General features: G+C 35.8%; 1 protein-coding gene and 1 pseudogene across 3 annotated transcripts in view; one reads left to right on the top strand and one right to left on the bottom strand.

The window, feature by feature from the left end:
* POU2F1 (POU class 2 homeobox 1) overlaps positions 1-15,825 on the bottom strand; it is a 225,151-nt gene that overhangs the window by 196,865 nt on the left and 12,461 nt on the right. The window lies entirely within an intron of this gene.
* LOC141512736 (14-3-3 protein zeta pseudogene) lies at positions 885-1,615 on the top strand (annotated as a pseudogene).

Raw genomic sequence — 15,825 nt, 5'->3', positions numbered from 1 at the left:
GAAGATTTTGAAGATTCCCTGGCAGGAGAAGATACCAGACACTGAGGTTCTTTCTTGAGCTAAATTGCCATGCATTACAGCATTACTACAGAGAGTGCAACTACGAAGGGGTGAACACTTGTGAGAATGCCAGATGTACACTTGTCAAAAAAAGTATTTTATGGAGAACTCACACAGGACAAGCACTCACAAGAGGATCAAAAGAAGCAATACTAAGACAGACACCCTGAAGGTCTCACTGAAGACCTTTAGAACTGACTAGTACAACTTTGGAGACACTGGCCCAGGACCACCCAGCATGGCATGTCCTCATCAGTGAGGGTGCTATGCTCTATGAGAAAGGCAGAATTGAAGAAGGTCAAAGGAAATGGGATATAACTAAGTTTAGAGTACCCACCCCAGGTGCTTACATGAACTATTTGTGCCCAACCCATGGTAGAGTGTTTCTAGCTCATATTTGTCTGATCAGCCACAGTCAGACACACTGTAATTTGTCTCAAACATAGTGATGTCATTTTGGTCTTCTTCAATAACAAAGGACAAGAACCAACCAACCAAGGCTAATTCTGGAAGAAAAAAATTGAGCAAGCTAAGAAATGAAAAGGATTAATGGTAGATTAATACCTTAAATTCCTTGAAGGAAAGAAGTATAATATAATGGAGGCAATAAAACAATTACAAAATAGACTCAAAACTTTATTTCTGGTAAAAGCTTTAGATGACAGGGTAAAGAAGGAAACTTAATATTACAAACTCTTACATCAATAGGCTTTGCAGCTTTTTCTTTAAAGACAACTTTTGGCCACTGCTGTCAGCCAGAGACCACTGAACCCCCCCCCCCACACACACACACACTCTCTCATTCTGAGCAAAACCATTCAGTCATGGATAAAAATGAGCTGGTGAAGAAGGTCAAATTATCTGAGTAGCCTGAGAGATATGATGACATGGCAGCCTGCATGAAGTCTGAAACTGAGCAAGAGGTTTAATTATCCAATGAGGAGAGGAATCTTCTCTCTTGCTTACAAAAATGTCATGGGGGCCTGAAGGTCATCTTGGAGGGTTGTTGCAAATATTAAGCAAAAGATGGAAAGGACTGAGGAAAAAAAATAGCAGATGACCTGAGTATTCAGAGAAAAAAATTGAGACCAAACTAAGAGACATCTGCAATGATGTACAGTCTCTATTAGAAAAGTTCTTGATTCCTAATGGTTCACAAGCAGAAAGCAAAGTTTTCTAATTGAAAATGAAAGGAGACTACCACCATTATTTGGCAGAGGTTGCTGCTGGTGATGACAAGAAAGGTATAGTGGAGCAGCCACAACAAGTATATCAAGAAGCTTTTGAAATCAACAAAAAGGAGATGCAAGCAATCCATCCTATAAGATTGAGTCTGGACTAGAACTTCTCTATGTTCTGTTATGAGATCCTGAACTCTCTAAAGAAAGCCTGCTCCCTTGTAAAGACGACTTTTGATGAAGCCATTGCTGAACTTGATACATTAAGTGGAGAATCACAAAGACAGCACACAATGTAATTACTGAAAGACAACTTGACATAGTGGACATCAGACTCTTAAGGAGTTGAAGCTGAAGCAGGAGAAGGGGAAAATTAATCAGCCTTTCAACTTTTGTCTGTCTTATTCTAAAATTTACAGTAGACAATTAGTCATTCATGCTGTCCCACAAATCGTTTTTGTTTACAATTTATGACAGGATTATCTTACTTCAGTTTGGATTTCTATATTTCCCATGTGGTTCTCATGTTTAGTACCGGGGAGGAGAGTCAATTAACATTTGAAGAGTTATGTTTTCATCTGAGGTGGTCAATATGGGGATATGGAATTTTTATATACATTTACATGTTTGGCATAGTACTTTTGGTACATTGTGATTTCACAAGACCAAAGTTGTTAAAACAGCTTCCATGTCTAAAGCAAAGAAAACTGCCTACATATTGGCCTGTCATGGGGGGGGGGGGGGGGGGGGTGGAATAGAGGGATAATTGGTTCCAGACACAGGTGTAGTAATTATGGGTACTTTATGGTTAGAGCACTCATGGCTGTGGTAGAAACAGATGTCCCATAGATATTACATGTCATACTATGTATATCTGTGGAATATATACAAGCTCAACATGCACAGCTTTATAATTGCAGTTGCAAAAGTGTTCCTAAAGACAGTTTTAACGCAGTCAATTTATTCTGGAGAGAGCAGAAACGATTCTCATTCCATTATTTGTAAAGTCATCTATTGTTCACTTTCGTAATTTTTGCTACACTCATTATATTTGTCTTTAAATGGTTTAGGGAACCTAAGAACAAACATCCAAGTAAAGATAAGGTAAAAATGAATCACTTAATATGCATTAAGTCACTATATATCAAGTAGTAAAACAAAGTAAAAGTAAACAAAAAAATATCTATATATTTAACTTTTTTTTAGGTTTTTGCTTTTGAGATTTTTTTAACACTTGCCTAACATGCATGGGCTATAAGAATAGTTATAGGGAAATAACTTGAGATGATTAGCTTTGTTTAATGTCTTATGAAATTTTCATGAACAATCCAAGTATAATTGCTAATAACATGTGTAAATTTTATAATGGGTTTTTCAACTATTTTTTTTCCACAGCTTTTCATGTAAATCAGATCTTTCGTTCTGAAACATCTTTAAAGGAAAATTCAAAGGAAAAAGGATTTACTTCCTACTTGGTAAGCTATATAATGGACTTTTAAAAAAAAGTATAAAATTATCAAGTGGAAAAAGTTCCATGTGTTCCATTTGTTCCAAACATTAGGGTGTAAAAGAGGGAGGTAATTTTATTTCTCTTTTAAAGCAAAAGGTGTTTCTGAATAAAATCATACATTCCACTTAAAAAAAAAAAGACAACTTTTCCAAATATATGAAAGATATTCAAAATCCAGTTTGTTCAAAACTTTCATTGGTTGCAGTAGCTAGGTGTTGCAGCAGATAGAGCACCAGCCCTGGAGTCAGGAGGACCTGAATTCAAATTTGGGCTCAGACACTTAATAATTACCTTAGCTGGGTTACCTGGGCCAAGTCCCTTAACCCCAGTGCCTTGCAAAAAAAAATTTCAGATTTCATCTTTACATTTTAGAAAAATTTGCTCTTTACCTAAAGTTATTTAAAAATATGCATTACAATAAACCCAATACTACTATAAACCAAGTCAATTTTTTTAAAACCCCAAGATCCAATTAAATTATGGAAATGTGTATGTGTGTATATAAATGTTCATATAAAACCAGGCCAAACCCTACAGCTTTTGGCAACCTACCACACAATCCTCTGCCCAGAAATGTTGGTGGCAACATCCTAGAGGGACAGTTGTTTTCATTCCTATTATTGTCAGATACCAAACTGGAAGATATGAACTAGTCACCCATGTCATCACTCATAATATTAAATTTTGCCTTGCTTTTAGAAAACAAAATTAACTGTTTAAGACAGCCTCTTGCTAAACCTGAAATACTTTGGTTAATTTATTAACAAGTTATTGCTAAAACTTCTTTATATGAATCTGTATGATCTATATCTATAGCCTTTGGGGTGGGATAATAAAGATTTTAACCCTTGCTAAGTCTTCAAACTTTATAAATGTCCATTTAAGATAAAAATTGTTCTGGTATAGTAAAATGTTTTAATTGTGCAATATTGTGACACAGGGGTCTTAGGTTAAGAAACTGTGGGGCTAACCTTTTCTAAAGACCATGAGAGTATTTTCCCTACATAGTGGGAGAATTAAGTTTATCACTGAATCCCCACATCTCAGGTGTTGTCCAAGTTCAACAGCACACTTTCTAGGGGCTTCCCCATCATAGGAAACACAGAACTGAGGAAACTGGAGGAAAAGATTAGATTTAGATTTCTGAATCAATTCTTTAAGTGAGGAATTGAGGGAGCTAACAAAGATGCTCAATCAATCAGGATCCAAAAAAATTCAGGAATGTGATTATCTAAGATTTAACACACAAAAGACTCATTTGTCAACACTAACTAGAACATTCTTCCCACAATGTCCTAATATCATGCAAAATTACTTTTTTTAGATAATTTCCTAAAAGTGGCTATGAGCTGTTATATAGAAGGTATAAATATAAATATATATATATACTTTTTAGCTATATATAAAATTATATATAGCTTAAAAAAGTGGATTTAAGAAAATTAAAGAATTTGATTCAAATCCAGGGATTTAATGAAAAAAAGTACAGAAGAAGGTGCCTTAGCCTTACCAGATCTAAAAATTATAATTTAAAGTATCAGTCATCAAAACTGTCTGGTATTGGCTAAAAAATAGAGTGGTGGATCAGTGGAATAGACTAGGTGCAAAAAAGACAGCAAGAAATGATTATAGTAATCTGCTGTTTAATAAACCCAGAACCCAGCTTCTGAGATAAGAACAACTCTTAAAAAACTGTTGGAAAAATTGTAAATTAGTATGGAAGAAACTTGGATTAGATCAACACTTCATACCCTATACCAAGATTAAAATGGATACAGGATTGAGAATAGACAATATTATAAGCAAACCAGAAGATGAAAGAATAGTTTACCGAAAGGGACAGTTTATAACCAAGGAAGAGATGGAAAACATCATTAAAAACAAACTAGATAATTTTGATTACATTAAATTAAAAAGCTTTTGCACAGATAAAACCACTGTAACAAGATCAAAAGAAATGTAATAAATTGGGAAACAATCTTTACAACTAATGTTTCTGACAAAGGACTCATTTCTAAAATATGCAGAGAACTGAGTCATATTTAAAAAAAAAAGAGCCATTCTCCAGTTGACAAATGGTCAAAGGATATGCAAAGGGAATTTACAGATAAGGAGATCAAAGCAATCCAAAGCCATATGAAAAACTGCTCTAAGTTATTACTTATTAGTGAAATGTAAATTAAGGCTTCTCTGAGGTACCACCTCACACCTCTCAGACTGGTCAATATGACCAGAAAGGATAAGGATCATTGTTGGAAGGGTTGTGGGAAATCTGAGACACTATTACACTGTTGGTGGAGCTGTGAACTCATCCAAACTTTCTGGAGAGAAATTTGAGATTATGCCCAAAGGGTAACAAAAATGTGCACACCCTTTGATCCAGCAATACCACTCCTGGGTCTATACCCTGAAGAGATGATGAAAAAGAGTAAGAACATCACTTGTACAGAAATATTCATAGCAGCCCTGTTTGTGGTGGCAAAGAATTGGAAATCAAGGAAATGGAGAATGGCTTAGCAAACTGTGGTATATCTATGTCATGGAACACTATTGTTCTATTAGAAACCAGGAGGGATGGAAATTCAGGGAAGCCTGGAGGGATTTGCATGAACTGATGCTGAGTGAGATGAGCAGAACCAGAAAAACACTGTATACCCTAACAGCAACATGGGAGTGATGATCAACCTTGAAGGACTTGCTCATTCCATCAGTGCAACAATCAGAGACAATTTTAGAGCACCTGTGACAGAGAATACTATCTGTACCCAGGAAAAGAACTGTGGAGTTTAAACAAAGATCAAAGTCTATTACCTTCAATTTTTTTATTTAAAAAAGTATCTTATGTACTACATAATTTTGCTATCTCTAATATTTTATTTTCTCCTCAAGGACACATTCAATTTTGATCAACGTATAGCATGGTAACAATGTAAAAACTATCAGACTGCCTTCTGTTGAGGGGATGGGGAGGAAGTAAGGAGGGGAGGAAAGATGGTAAAATTCAAAACCTTACAGAAAATAATGGGTAGAAACCTACTATTGTATAAAATTGGAAAACAAATAAAATATCAGTTTAAAAAAAGAATGGTTCAAATTATCAAAATAGAAAAATAAGTAAAAATGAGTAAAATTTCTAATGGCATAGGTAATCATTCTCAATTTCATATAATCCTTAAATAAATAGCAAAGAACATTTTGTTATTTCATATTAATGCCCACTATAGGCCTTCATTATCAAAGAGTAAATACAAAAAATTTTAATGATGCTTCTAACTACTTTGCTAAACCAAATATTCTATAATACTAGTCTAATTTTTTTTAATCTTAAAGGTCAACAAGTCAAGGTTGGTCCAGGAGTTGGGTATGTTCAATGGAAAATTTCCAAATGTCTTTTTTCCTAGTCTACTAGCACTCAAACAGAAGTCTTTAAATATAAGATACATTATAAATTATATTCACCTTTGAAATAAAATGCCCCCAAAAATTACTACCAACATAGGAATAGTAACACTTTCAAGTGAATTGGGGTGAAAAAAATCTATTCATTGGACAAAATTTATGATACAAATATGATATGATATATGATACAAATATGATAAAGAATAATCTATGATATTAAATATTCCTAGGATCACAGACTCTGAATATTAAGGGACCTCAAGAGACCATTTCTGCCCAACCCTTAATTTTTAAAAATGAGGAATGAGCAGTGCCTGGTTACAGAGGTTGTCAGCTGAGGAGGAAGAGTATGAACCAGGGCATTCTGACCCCAAAGTGAGCTCTCTTTCCCCCACAACAAGTTGCTTCCTTAAAAAAAAAAAAATCTCAATGAAAACTCATCATTATATAGAATCTAAGCAATATCCTTACCAAGACTGGGTGTGTGTGTGTGTGTGTGTGGTGTGTGTAGCATTTTGTAAACCTCAAATCACTACATGTCAGTTATCACTGTTGCAATACCTACAGGAAGTATTCAAGTTTCTCAAGAGATTAAAAGAATCAAGAAAATAAATTTCAAAGCAAAAAAAAAAAAAAAAATGAATCTTCCCTAAACAGGAAGAGATCATGACAATAAGAGAACAAAATGGGAAAGCATTAAATATAACTTACAATAAAGATAGTTTTAAAACCTGTTGCAGAAATACTAGAAACAATGCATTTCTTTTGCAAAAGAAAATTGAGGTGTGTAAGAATATAGTCATCCATCCACATTTCATTTTTGTGGTTTCGGTTATTTGAGAGTTGGCTATCAATAATTAAATGAGAATTTTTCGAGATTTGCAGCATATTGCAGAAAATTGCAGATAACATGAGTAGGCAAAGAAAACTAAAAAAAAATTTGGTTAAGTGATAATTGCATAAATACTCTATAGTGACCTATTTTACCATTTACTACCACAAGAATACATATAAGCGTATTAAAAATTGCTAAAATTTTCAGAATACCAAAGAACCAAGTGCTACAATACTCTCTTTAGGAAACTCTCCTCTTTGTCTTTCTACCATCCCAACCTAGTCACGTGATTTTTCTCCCAGTGGGATCTTTGTATCTTGCACTTTTCTAGAAAGAAATCCTAGAAGCAGTTGCTGCAGCTGCTCCAGCACTGCAAAGACTACATAAGGATATTAAGTTCTCTCCAACAGAAACTGCAACTATTTTATGGAAAGTGTTGTTTTACTTGTTTTGTGTGTTAAAAAATAAAGGTTTAGGCTGGGACTTCAAGATACTTAGGGTTTTCCACATTCATAGGAGTCTTGCACTTCTACCCCCATGAATGTTCAGGGATGATTGTATCTTTGCTGTCTTATGATGAAGTAATAGGGATAATGTCTAATTCCTAAGTTTACTGGAAACAATTTTTGAGTCCACTCAAAATTTTAAAAAGCTTCCATATTACACTTAGTTTATAATTTCTCAAAAGTTTACTGAAAACTTATTGGTTGAAACACATTTAATAGTACTACTACACATCTTTTTTGGCACAGCACAAAAATAATTAGAATATATCTAGGGATGTTAACACTACAAATTTCTCAAGATACAAGGAGATATATGGTGTCTATATGTATGTGTGCGTATGTATATATATATATGTATATATATATATATTACATATGGATATAATATGCATACACATTTCCTGATAATAAAACTATTACCAGTTTTCTTGATAACTAATCATTGTAACAGTTTTGTTCAGCCTATAATTTAAATAACTATCATTTTGGTATTCTGAGTTGGAGTCTACAGCAGTTGGATGGCTTTCTGCCTATTCCATACTACAGGTATTACCCTAGTTGCACTTCCTCACTCTCTCATTTTCCAGTCCCTTTTATCTTCCTATCTGAAGGTCAGAAAGCCCTGGGGACATGAGGGCACCTCTCTCTCCCCAGTACTTTCTCTCAAAGAGATTTCTCCAAATCCAAAGGAACAACCCCGTAGCCACCATTCTCATTCCCCCAGGCTGACCAGACAGGCAGAGCCTACAGTATCCTGTGGGTCAGACACTGTACTCAGGTGCTCCTATGATTCCATTTAACAGCTGGAGTAACTGAGACAGGCAGAAGTTAAGTGGGCAGCCCAAAGTCACACAGCTGGTCAACAGTTCGGGCTGGACTGGGACTCTGGACTCCCTGTTGAGGGCCAATGCTCTATTCACTGCATCACCAGTTGCTTCTCTATGTTGCATCTGCATTTGAATCTGACACTGATTTAGCCATTCTTGGGCAAATTAATGATCTCTCTTAGCTTCAGCATCAGGAATGAATGCTGTGTGTGTGTGTGTGTGTGTGTGTGTGTGTGTGTGTGTTTTATGTATGTGTGTGGTGTGTAACATTTTGTAAACCTTAAATCACTACATATGTCACTTATCACTGTTGGAATAATCACCTCCAATCTTTTACTGGTCATCTCCAGAGGAAATCTGAAAGCAGAATTCACTTCCTCTCCTCCCAAACTTGTTCTTCTCTTAATTTCTCTATTTCCATTCAGGACATCACCAGTCTTTCAATCAGTCAAGATACCCAAAAATCATCCACAACTTTTTATTCTCACTCCCCTGCCACACTGCAAAAAAAAAAAAAAAAAAAAAAGAAAAGAAAAAAACAAGTCTTGTTTATTCTAGCTCCCCCCCTCACTCTTCACACTGCTTTCATTCTAATTCGAGTCCTCGTCACACTCAGCTGCTCTCTTCTAAGAGTGTGCTTAAATGGGGTGCTTGCCACCTCCAGGCCTGCTCTGCTCTTATCCCTCTTCATGGAGCATTCTGGCTAATCTCCCTACCACAGGTCTTTCTCCCCACTCCAATCTCTTTTTCACTAAGCTACCAAAATGATTTTCCAAAAGCACACTCCTGATCATGTCATCCTCACCTTCTCCCAAATCAAAAAATTCTAATGGCTCCCTGTTACCTTCAGGATCAAATATAAAATCTTGACTTTTAAAGTCTGTCTCCTTCCTACTTTTGTAGTCTTCTTACACTTTTCTCCCCACCATGGACTTTTAGAATTGCATGACACTGGCCATTTTACTGTTGCTGGAATAAGAGGCTCCAACTCCCAGTTTTCTGCATCTTCACTGGTTACCTCCTAAGTCTGGTATCCTCTTCCTCTTCACATCCTGGCTCCTTGACTTCTTTCAAGGCTGAGCCAAGATCTCACATCCTATAATAGGGGTAGGGAACCATTGGTCTGGTATTGCCAAGGCAACCACAGGCAGGACTCGAAACTCAATAAATCTAGTTGCTTTTAGGGGGTGACCAAATAAATAGAGCCTACAAATGATGCTATAAATATCCAGATGGCCCTTAGCAGAAATAAGGTTCCCTACTTCTGCTCTATAAGCAGTGTTTCCTTAAACTCTCTCAATGTTAGTGCCCTTCCTCTGAGAGGAATTCCATCCATCCTCTATCTCTTGCATGACAGACATGATTGTTTGCATGTTGTCTCCCTTGTTAGAACATGAGCTCCCTGTGGGCTGTTTTTGCTTTTGGTACTATACCTAGAACAAAGTAATAGATTAATAAATGTTTACTGACTTGTTGACTTTACTTCATGCACCTGGTCTTATCCTGTGTGGAAAGTCAGATCCAAATTCTTAGAATAACTCTGCTGAAGTCAGTTCAGTGTAAGCTAGGTAATAGAAGTAAATGAAGAACATCTCTGCTAGAGATAATCCTTTCTTAATCTGAAATCTGTAATGACTTTCTGGTGGTCACACAACAGAAAGATAAATCATGATTCCAAGCCCAGTGATCTATTCACTGTACTACCCAAATGTCCCTATTGTACATAGTATAACTGCTATTTATGATTATGAAATCTCAAATATATCCCAAAAGAAATGGGAAAAAATCTTTTAGAAAGTAAAAGAATATTTGTTGGGTTATATATAGTTGCAGAAGAGTAAAGCTAATATTTTAAAATAGCTAAAATTAGGATTTATGGTCTCCCATATTACCCCACCTAAAAAACTTGGTCAAGACAAATTCTATGTGTTTTGACAGCCTTACTCAAAAAAATGATTTTAGATAAAATGTTACTCAGTAAAATATGTCCGTGACAAAATAAATGTATATACTGGATAACATGTTATTGTAGCCAGACATCAGCCACTTTTTTTTCAAACAGCAATATGAAATCACAAAAGAAGCTATTGCAGACAAAAACAAAGACTAGTTTGTCCTACTAAGATTTTCCAAGGATTCTGACCCAGGTAATATAAGTATATGCTTGATAATCCAAGAAATGACAGGAAAATAAGAATGAATAAAATGTAAGACAAAATTTCTTTGTGGTCTTTGAATTCACCTGCTGAGGGAGCCCCCCTCTAATAAGACATGTCAGTCATTTTTGTGCAACTGACAGTCTTTGAGATTAACTTAGGGTCCTAGAGGTCCTGAAAGATAATTCAGCCCTAGAATGTCTCTGTCATGGGAGGGACTTAAATCCACTTCTTTCAGATCTTGGGAGGAAGGCTCTTGTCAGTACACCTCACACTTGAAACCCAGCTTCCACTATGCATTAGGTTACCCTGATCAAACCACTTAATTTTATTCCATCCGGTCTTAACTGACAGCAGTAGTCAAAGAAAGCTCCAAAATCTCCAAAATAAAAACTAAGTTTATCACCAGACTGGCCACAGAGTGATACATTTTTTGATCATAAATCTCAAAACTACTGATCCGCATCATGAAAGAGAGGCAAGTAACATATTCTTCAAGTACTGAAAGCACAAAATTACATAATCAAAGTTCACAGCATAAAATTAAATAGCTATGAATACTTACTTGTGAAAAGCAATTTTGAACCAAGGAAGTCCTAAGAAGACCAGGGTTTAAGTCCTGTATCTGACAATTCCAGCTGTATCACTGTGGGCAATTCACTTAACTTCTTAGCAACCTAAGCAATGCCAAAGACTGTCATTTTCCAACTGATGAATGATCAAAGAATATGTATAGATAGTTTTCAGAGGAAGAAATCCAAGCAAAAAAAAAAAATTCTAAATCACTAAATTAGAGATTTGCAAAGTAAAACAACTCTAAGGTACATCCTCATACCCATCAGTTACCTAAGATGACAAAAAATGAAAATGACAGAAAAGGAAAAGGAAAGGCTATAGGAAAACAGGAACACTAAGCACTACTGGTAGAGCTGTGATCTGGTTCAAGTATTCTGAAAAGCAATTTGGAATTCTCCCAAAAAAACAACTAAATTGCACATATCCTTTGACCCAGCAAAATTGTTCCCAAGGTTATATCCCAAAGAGATCAAAGAGGAAAACGACTCACAAGTACAAATATATTTAAAGCAGCTTTTGTGTGTGTGTGTGTGTGTGTGTGTGATGACAAAGAATTAGAAAATGGGAGGGATGTCTGTCAATTGAGGAATGGATGAAAAAGTTATAGCATATGAATGCAAGGGAATACTACTGGACTGTAAGAAATGATGAAGGGGGGTCGGCTAGGTTGCTAGGTTGCCCAGTGGATAAGCACCGGCCCTGGAGTCAGGAGTACCTGGGTTCAAATCTGGTCTCAGACACTTAATAATTACCTAGCTGTGTGGCCCTGGGCAAGCCACTTAACCCCATTTGCCTTGCAAAAACCTTAAAAAAAAGGAATTAAAAGAAAAATGTATACAACAACAGCAATATTGTAAAGATAAAAAGATAAACAACTTTGAAAGATTTTAACTCTGGTCAACACAATCAACAACCACAAATGCAATGAGGAAGATTCAGATCAAGAGCTGATAGATGAGGTCCAATCTGAAGTACATTTTCATCTTTCATTCTTTTATCTTGGGGAAATGTGACCAAAGTGGTAAATTGCTTTTTTATGACTACCAATATTTGTAATGATTATTGTTTTTCTTACTTTCACAATAGGTGGAGAAGTGGAGAAGGAGGGGGGGAAAAGAATTTGGAATTTAAAATAAAACTGAATAAAAAAAAGAGCTGACTTACACAACTTGTTGCCAATCTGCTTATTATTGGAAGCTGTTTCCACAATAGGTGTTCCCTGTTCATCATGGACTCAAAAATTTGCCCACCACAAGAAATATTGTCTAAACATGGGAAATATAGTAACATACAAATGATATTTTGCCTCATTTGCTGGAGCCCAGCTCCTCTTTATGTGCCACCTTCCCCCATTAGAATGTAAGCTTCCTGGGACAGATCGTCCTCCATTTCTAGACGTATTCCCACACCTTAGCACATTTCTGGCACATTATAGTAACAAGCTCCTCAAAGCCCAATCCCTTGGGAATGGGGGAACAAGAAGGAGAGGAATGGCAAAGTAAGGGATTTTCATCCAAGGTGATAAGCTTCAAAGGTTTTGTGTGTTCTGAGACTGCTATGGTAGTTATAAAGACTTAGCTGGAACTCTGAAACACTGGCCAATTTGGGTGTGGTGATCAATTAGGCTAGCACCCCAACCAGCATTATATATTGTTCTCATGAATCCAAAAAAATAGATGGGATAGCACAAAGTTGCAAGATGGCCCTACTTGAAACCATCATTAATGGTCAAACCTGACAATGATGACAACAGATAGGTGCCAAAGAAGGCAAGTCACATCAGAACAAATCAGAAAAACCAATAACCCATCTACTGGAATTGCTTTGATTCAAAGAGCTGATCACTAAAGCAGGCAAGCTATAAGAGAAAAACTAAGTATGAAATAGATTGAATATATATAAATGCTTTTATTATGTGGCAGCACCACATCATAAAAAAAACTGGAAACACATATTACCAGTTGTAACCAAGAGCTTCATTCTGTTTTGGTTTTTTTTTTTTTGGTCAGCATTTACTCAGTCACATAGTGCCCTACACTGATATGCAATGTACTGTGTAATGAAGATATAATTTCATTCCTAAATCTATATTAGATTATGAGAACAGAAATCTAGGCATTATTCAAAACAAAAAAAAAAAAGGTGAACAATCTGAAAGCTTAGTATTACCTAGTAATTTAATAGATGGTAAAAATAATACTGATGTTTCAAATAATTTTGAAGATAATAGAATTTCAAAGTTATTTTTTGAATCATCATATTCCAAAAGATAGAGCAAATATGTCAAAACAGAGTAACTCAGAGGCAGTTAGGTGGCACAGTGGATAGAGCGCTGACCTTGGAGTTTGAATGACCTGAGTTCAAATCTAGCCTCAGACATGTAATAATCAAAGCTACGTGACCTTGGGCAAAGCACTTAATCCCATTGCTTTGCCAAAAAAAAAAAGAGTAACTCAACAAAGTTGAGTATGACAATCCTGATGAACCAGTCTCCCAAAATAACTGACAGGTAGAGCTTTCTAGGAAGAGTCCTAGGGACAGAAGTTAAATTCCACCATGGTAGAAGGTGTTGAGAAATCTCTGAAGATCAACAGAAATTCAGTGGGAGATTTTACCAATATCCAATCAATATGCTTGATAAAAATTACATTGCCCTAATAGAAGGGTTACCAGAAACAAACCTTCAGAAGGGAATCTAGAAAGCCAATGTATTTCAGAACCACCTTCAATTAATTAACAAGTGAAAATGAAAGCCAAAAGGTTAAGCCAATACAAAAGTATCAAAGCAAGGCAAAGTAAACATTTCAACAAATCAATCAAAAAAATAGTGTTTGAAAAGCAATAAATAAATAAAGAGGTTAGAACCCATTGTTCCAAGTACAACACAGCAAAAACACATAAGCTAAGCCAAACCTGAAACAGATTTTTCATTAATCTAATGATTAGCAGTTATATCAAGTGAGGTGGTAGAAATTCTAGCTTCTCTGCAAAACTAGAAATCACTGGATGTAAGTACATTCCGCAATTATCAGTTTAAATACTTCATATTGGATCATAAATTACCAGCTTTCTTCCTGAGGCAAGTCTGATGTCCTCTTTCTTAGCAGAAGAGGGAGAAGAAAAGAAGCATTCACATAGTGCCCCATAGGTGTCAGGCACTTTTTGCAGAAAAGATCTCCCTTGTATCCTCACAACAACCCTGCAAGTGCTGAAGAAATCAAGGCAAAAAGAGGTGAAGTGACCTGTTCAGGTAGTCACCTAGTTAGATAGTGTCAGGCACCAGATGGAAACTCAAGTCTTACTGTATAGTATAGTACTCCATCCACTGACCCACCTAGTTCTCCTAGAACAGAAGGCATTACGTATTTATTATCCAAAGATGAAAACCTCCCAAACACAGGACAGTTATGAGGTTACATAATCCACAAGCAGTTATAAAAAAGTAATAAACTGCCCAAAAAAAGAAAAGGGGGTGTCACAGGAGTAAAAAGAACTCAATATTCATAACACTGCTTTTATTAATTACTGCAATACTTCTAATTCATTCCACATTCAGGACTTAGTTAAATTACTAGAGATATAGGGGGCAGCTAGGTAGCCCAGCGGATAGAGCACTGGCCCTGGAGTCACAAGTACTTGAGTTCAAATCCTGCCTCAGACACTTAATAATTACCTAGCTGTGTGGCCTTGGGCAAGTCACTTAACCCCATTGCCTTGCAAAAAATAAAAAAAAATAAAATAAAAAAGTTACTAGATATAGAAAACAAATCTAATCAATAAAGAAAATACTAGAATATTTGATGTCCACATTACAAAACATGGAAAACCATTTATATCAGCCAACAACTGATATAATGTGCCATTATCCACATTTAAACTTGCTATTATTCTTCTGTCTACCCTTAAATCTATCATCACTCCTGAGCTGAATAGCCAAGTATGGCTTTCAAATCAAAGAAGCAGTCACACCAAAATACTGTATTAATCATGATGCACAAGGATGACAGCAAATTATATGGTTCAACCAAAAGGCATATTAAACAATTTTCTTCATCATAGGAAAACCTGTTCAGTCACATAAAAATGAAATCTGGACTCAAATGTAGAGTTGTCATAATGTGTTCTAGGAAAGACTAGAGACTGAAGGTGATGAGTTTAAAGCCTGAAGTCAAACTGAATCAATGGACATAACTTAAAAATACCTTGACCTTCTCTAAGCAGGAAACATAGATCATAAGATAATCAATCACAGTGAGGAGAAAACTCAGACAAACTTGGGCAGTACATGTTAAGAAGCTAAAGTCAAAATGTAACTAGAAGAACATATATAACACCTAGGCAACTGTCAGCCTTAATACATCATTTTTGGCATGCTAAAAGAGATAACAATGGATCTAACGCATATGCATACAAAACCCTGCACAACTTTAATAAAGTCACATGGTTCATCACATCCACAAAGATAGACATTTTTTTTCCTCAACAAGGAGGAAGGAGATTAAAAGACATTCTCAGAGAACATCAGAAGCAAGTTACACATGTACAGGAATACTTTGGGAACAAATAAAACTTACTACACACAAAGCAAAGTTAAAGGTTAACAACAGGAATGCACAAGGTTACTGGATTTGTCAAATGTGAAAGAAAGCAGTAGAACACGATAAAGGGCTTATGAAACAGCTAATACACAAGAATGAAATCAAACATCCACAAGAACCAAATAAACATCAATAACAAGAGTCCAACTAATGATAGTCGTGTAGAAAGATCAGGCTATT

The sequence above is a fragment of the Macrotis lagotis genome, chromosome 2 (genome assembly GCF_037893015.1).
Source record: "Macrotis lagotis isolate mMagLag1 chromosome 2, bilby.v1.9.chrom.fasta, whole genome shotgun sequence".
In the NCBI taxonomy this organism is placed as follows: Eukaryota; Metazoa; Chordata; class Mammalia; order Peramelemorphia; family Peramelidae; genus Macrotis; species Macrotis lagotis.
Note: the sequence above shows the minus strand (reverse complement) of the source record. Positions and strands in the feature narration are given on the sequence as shown.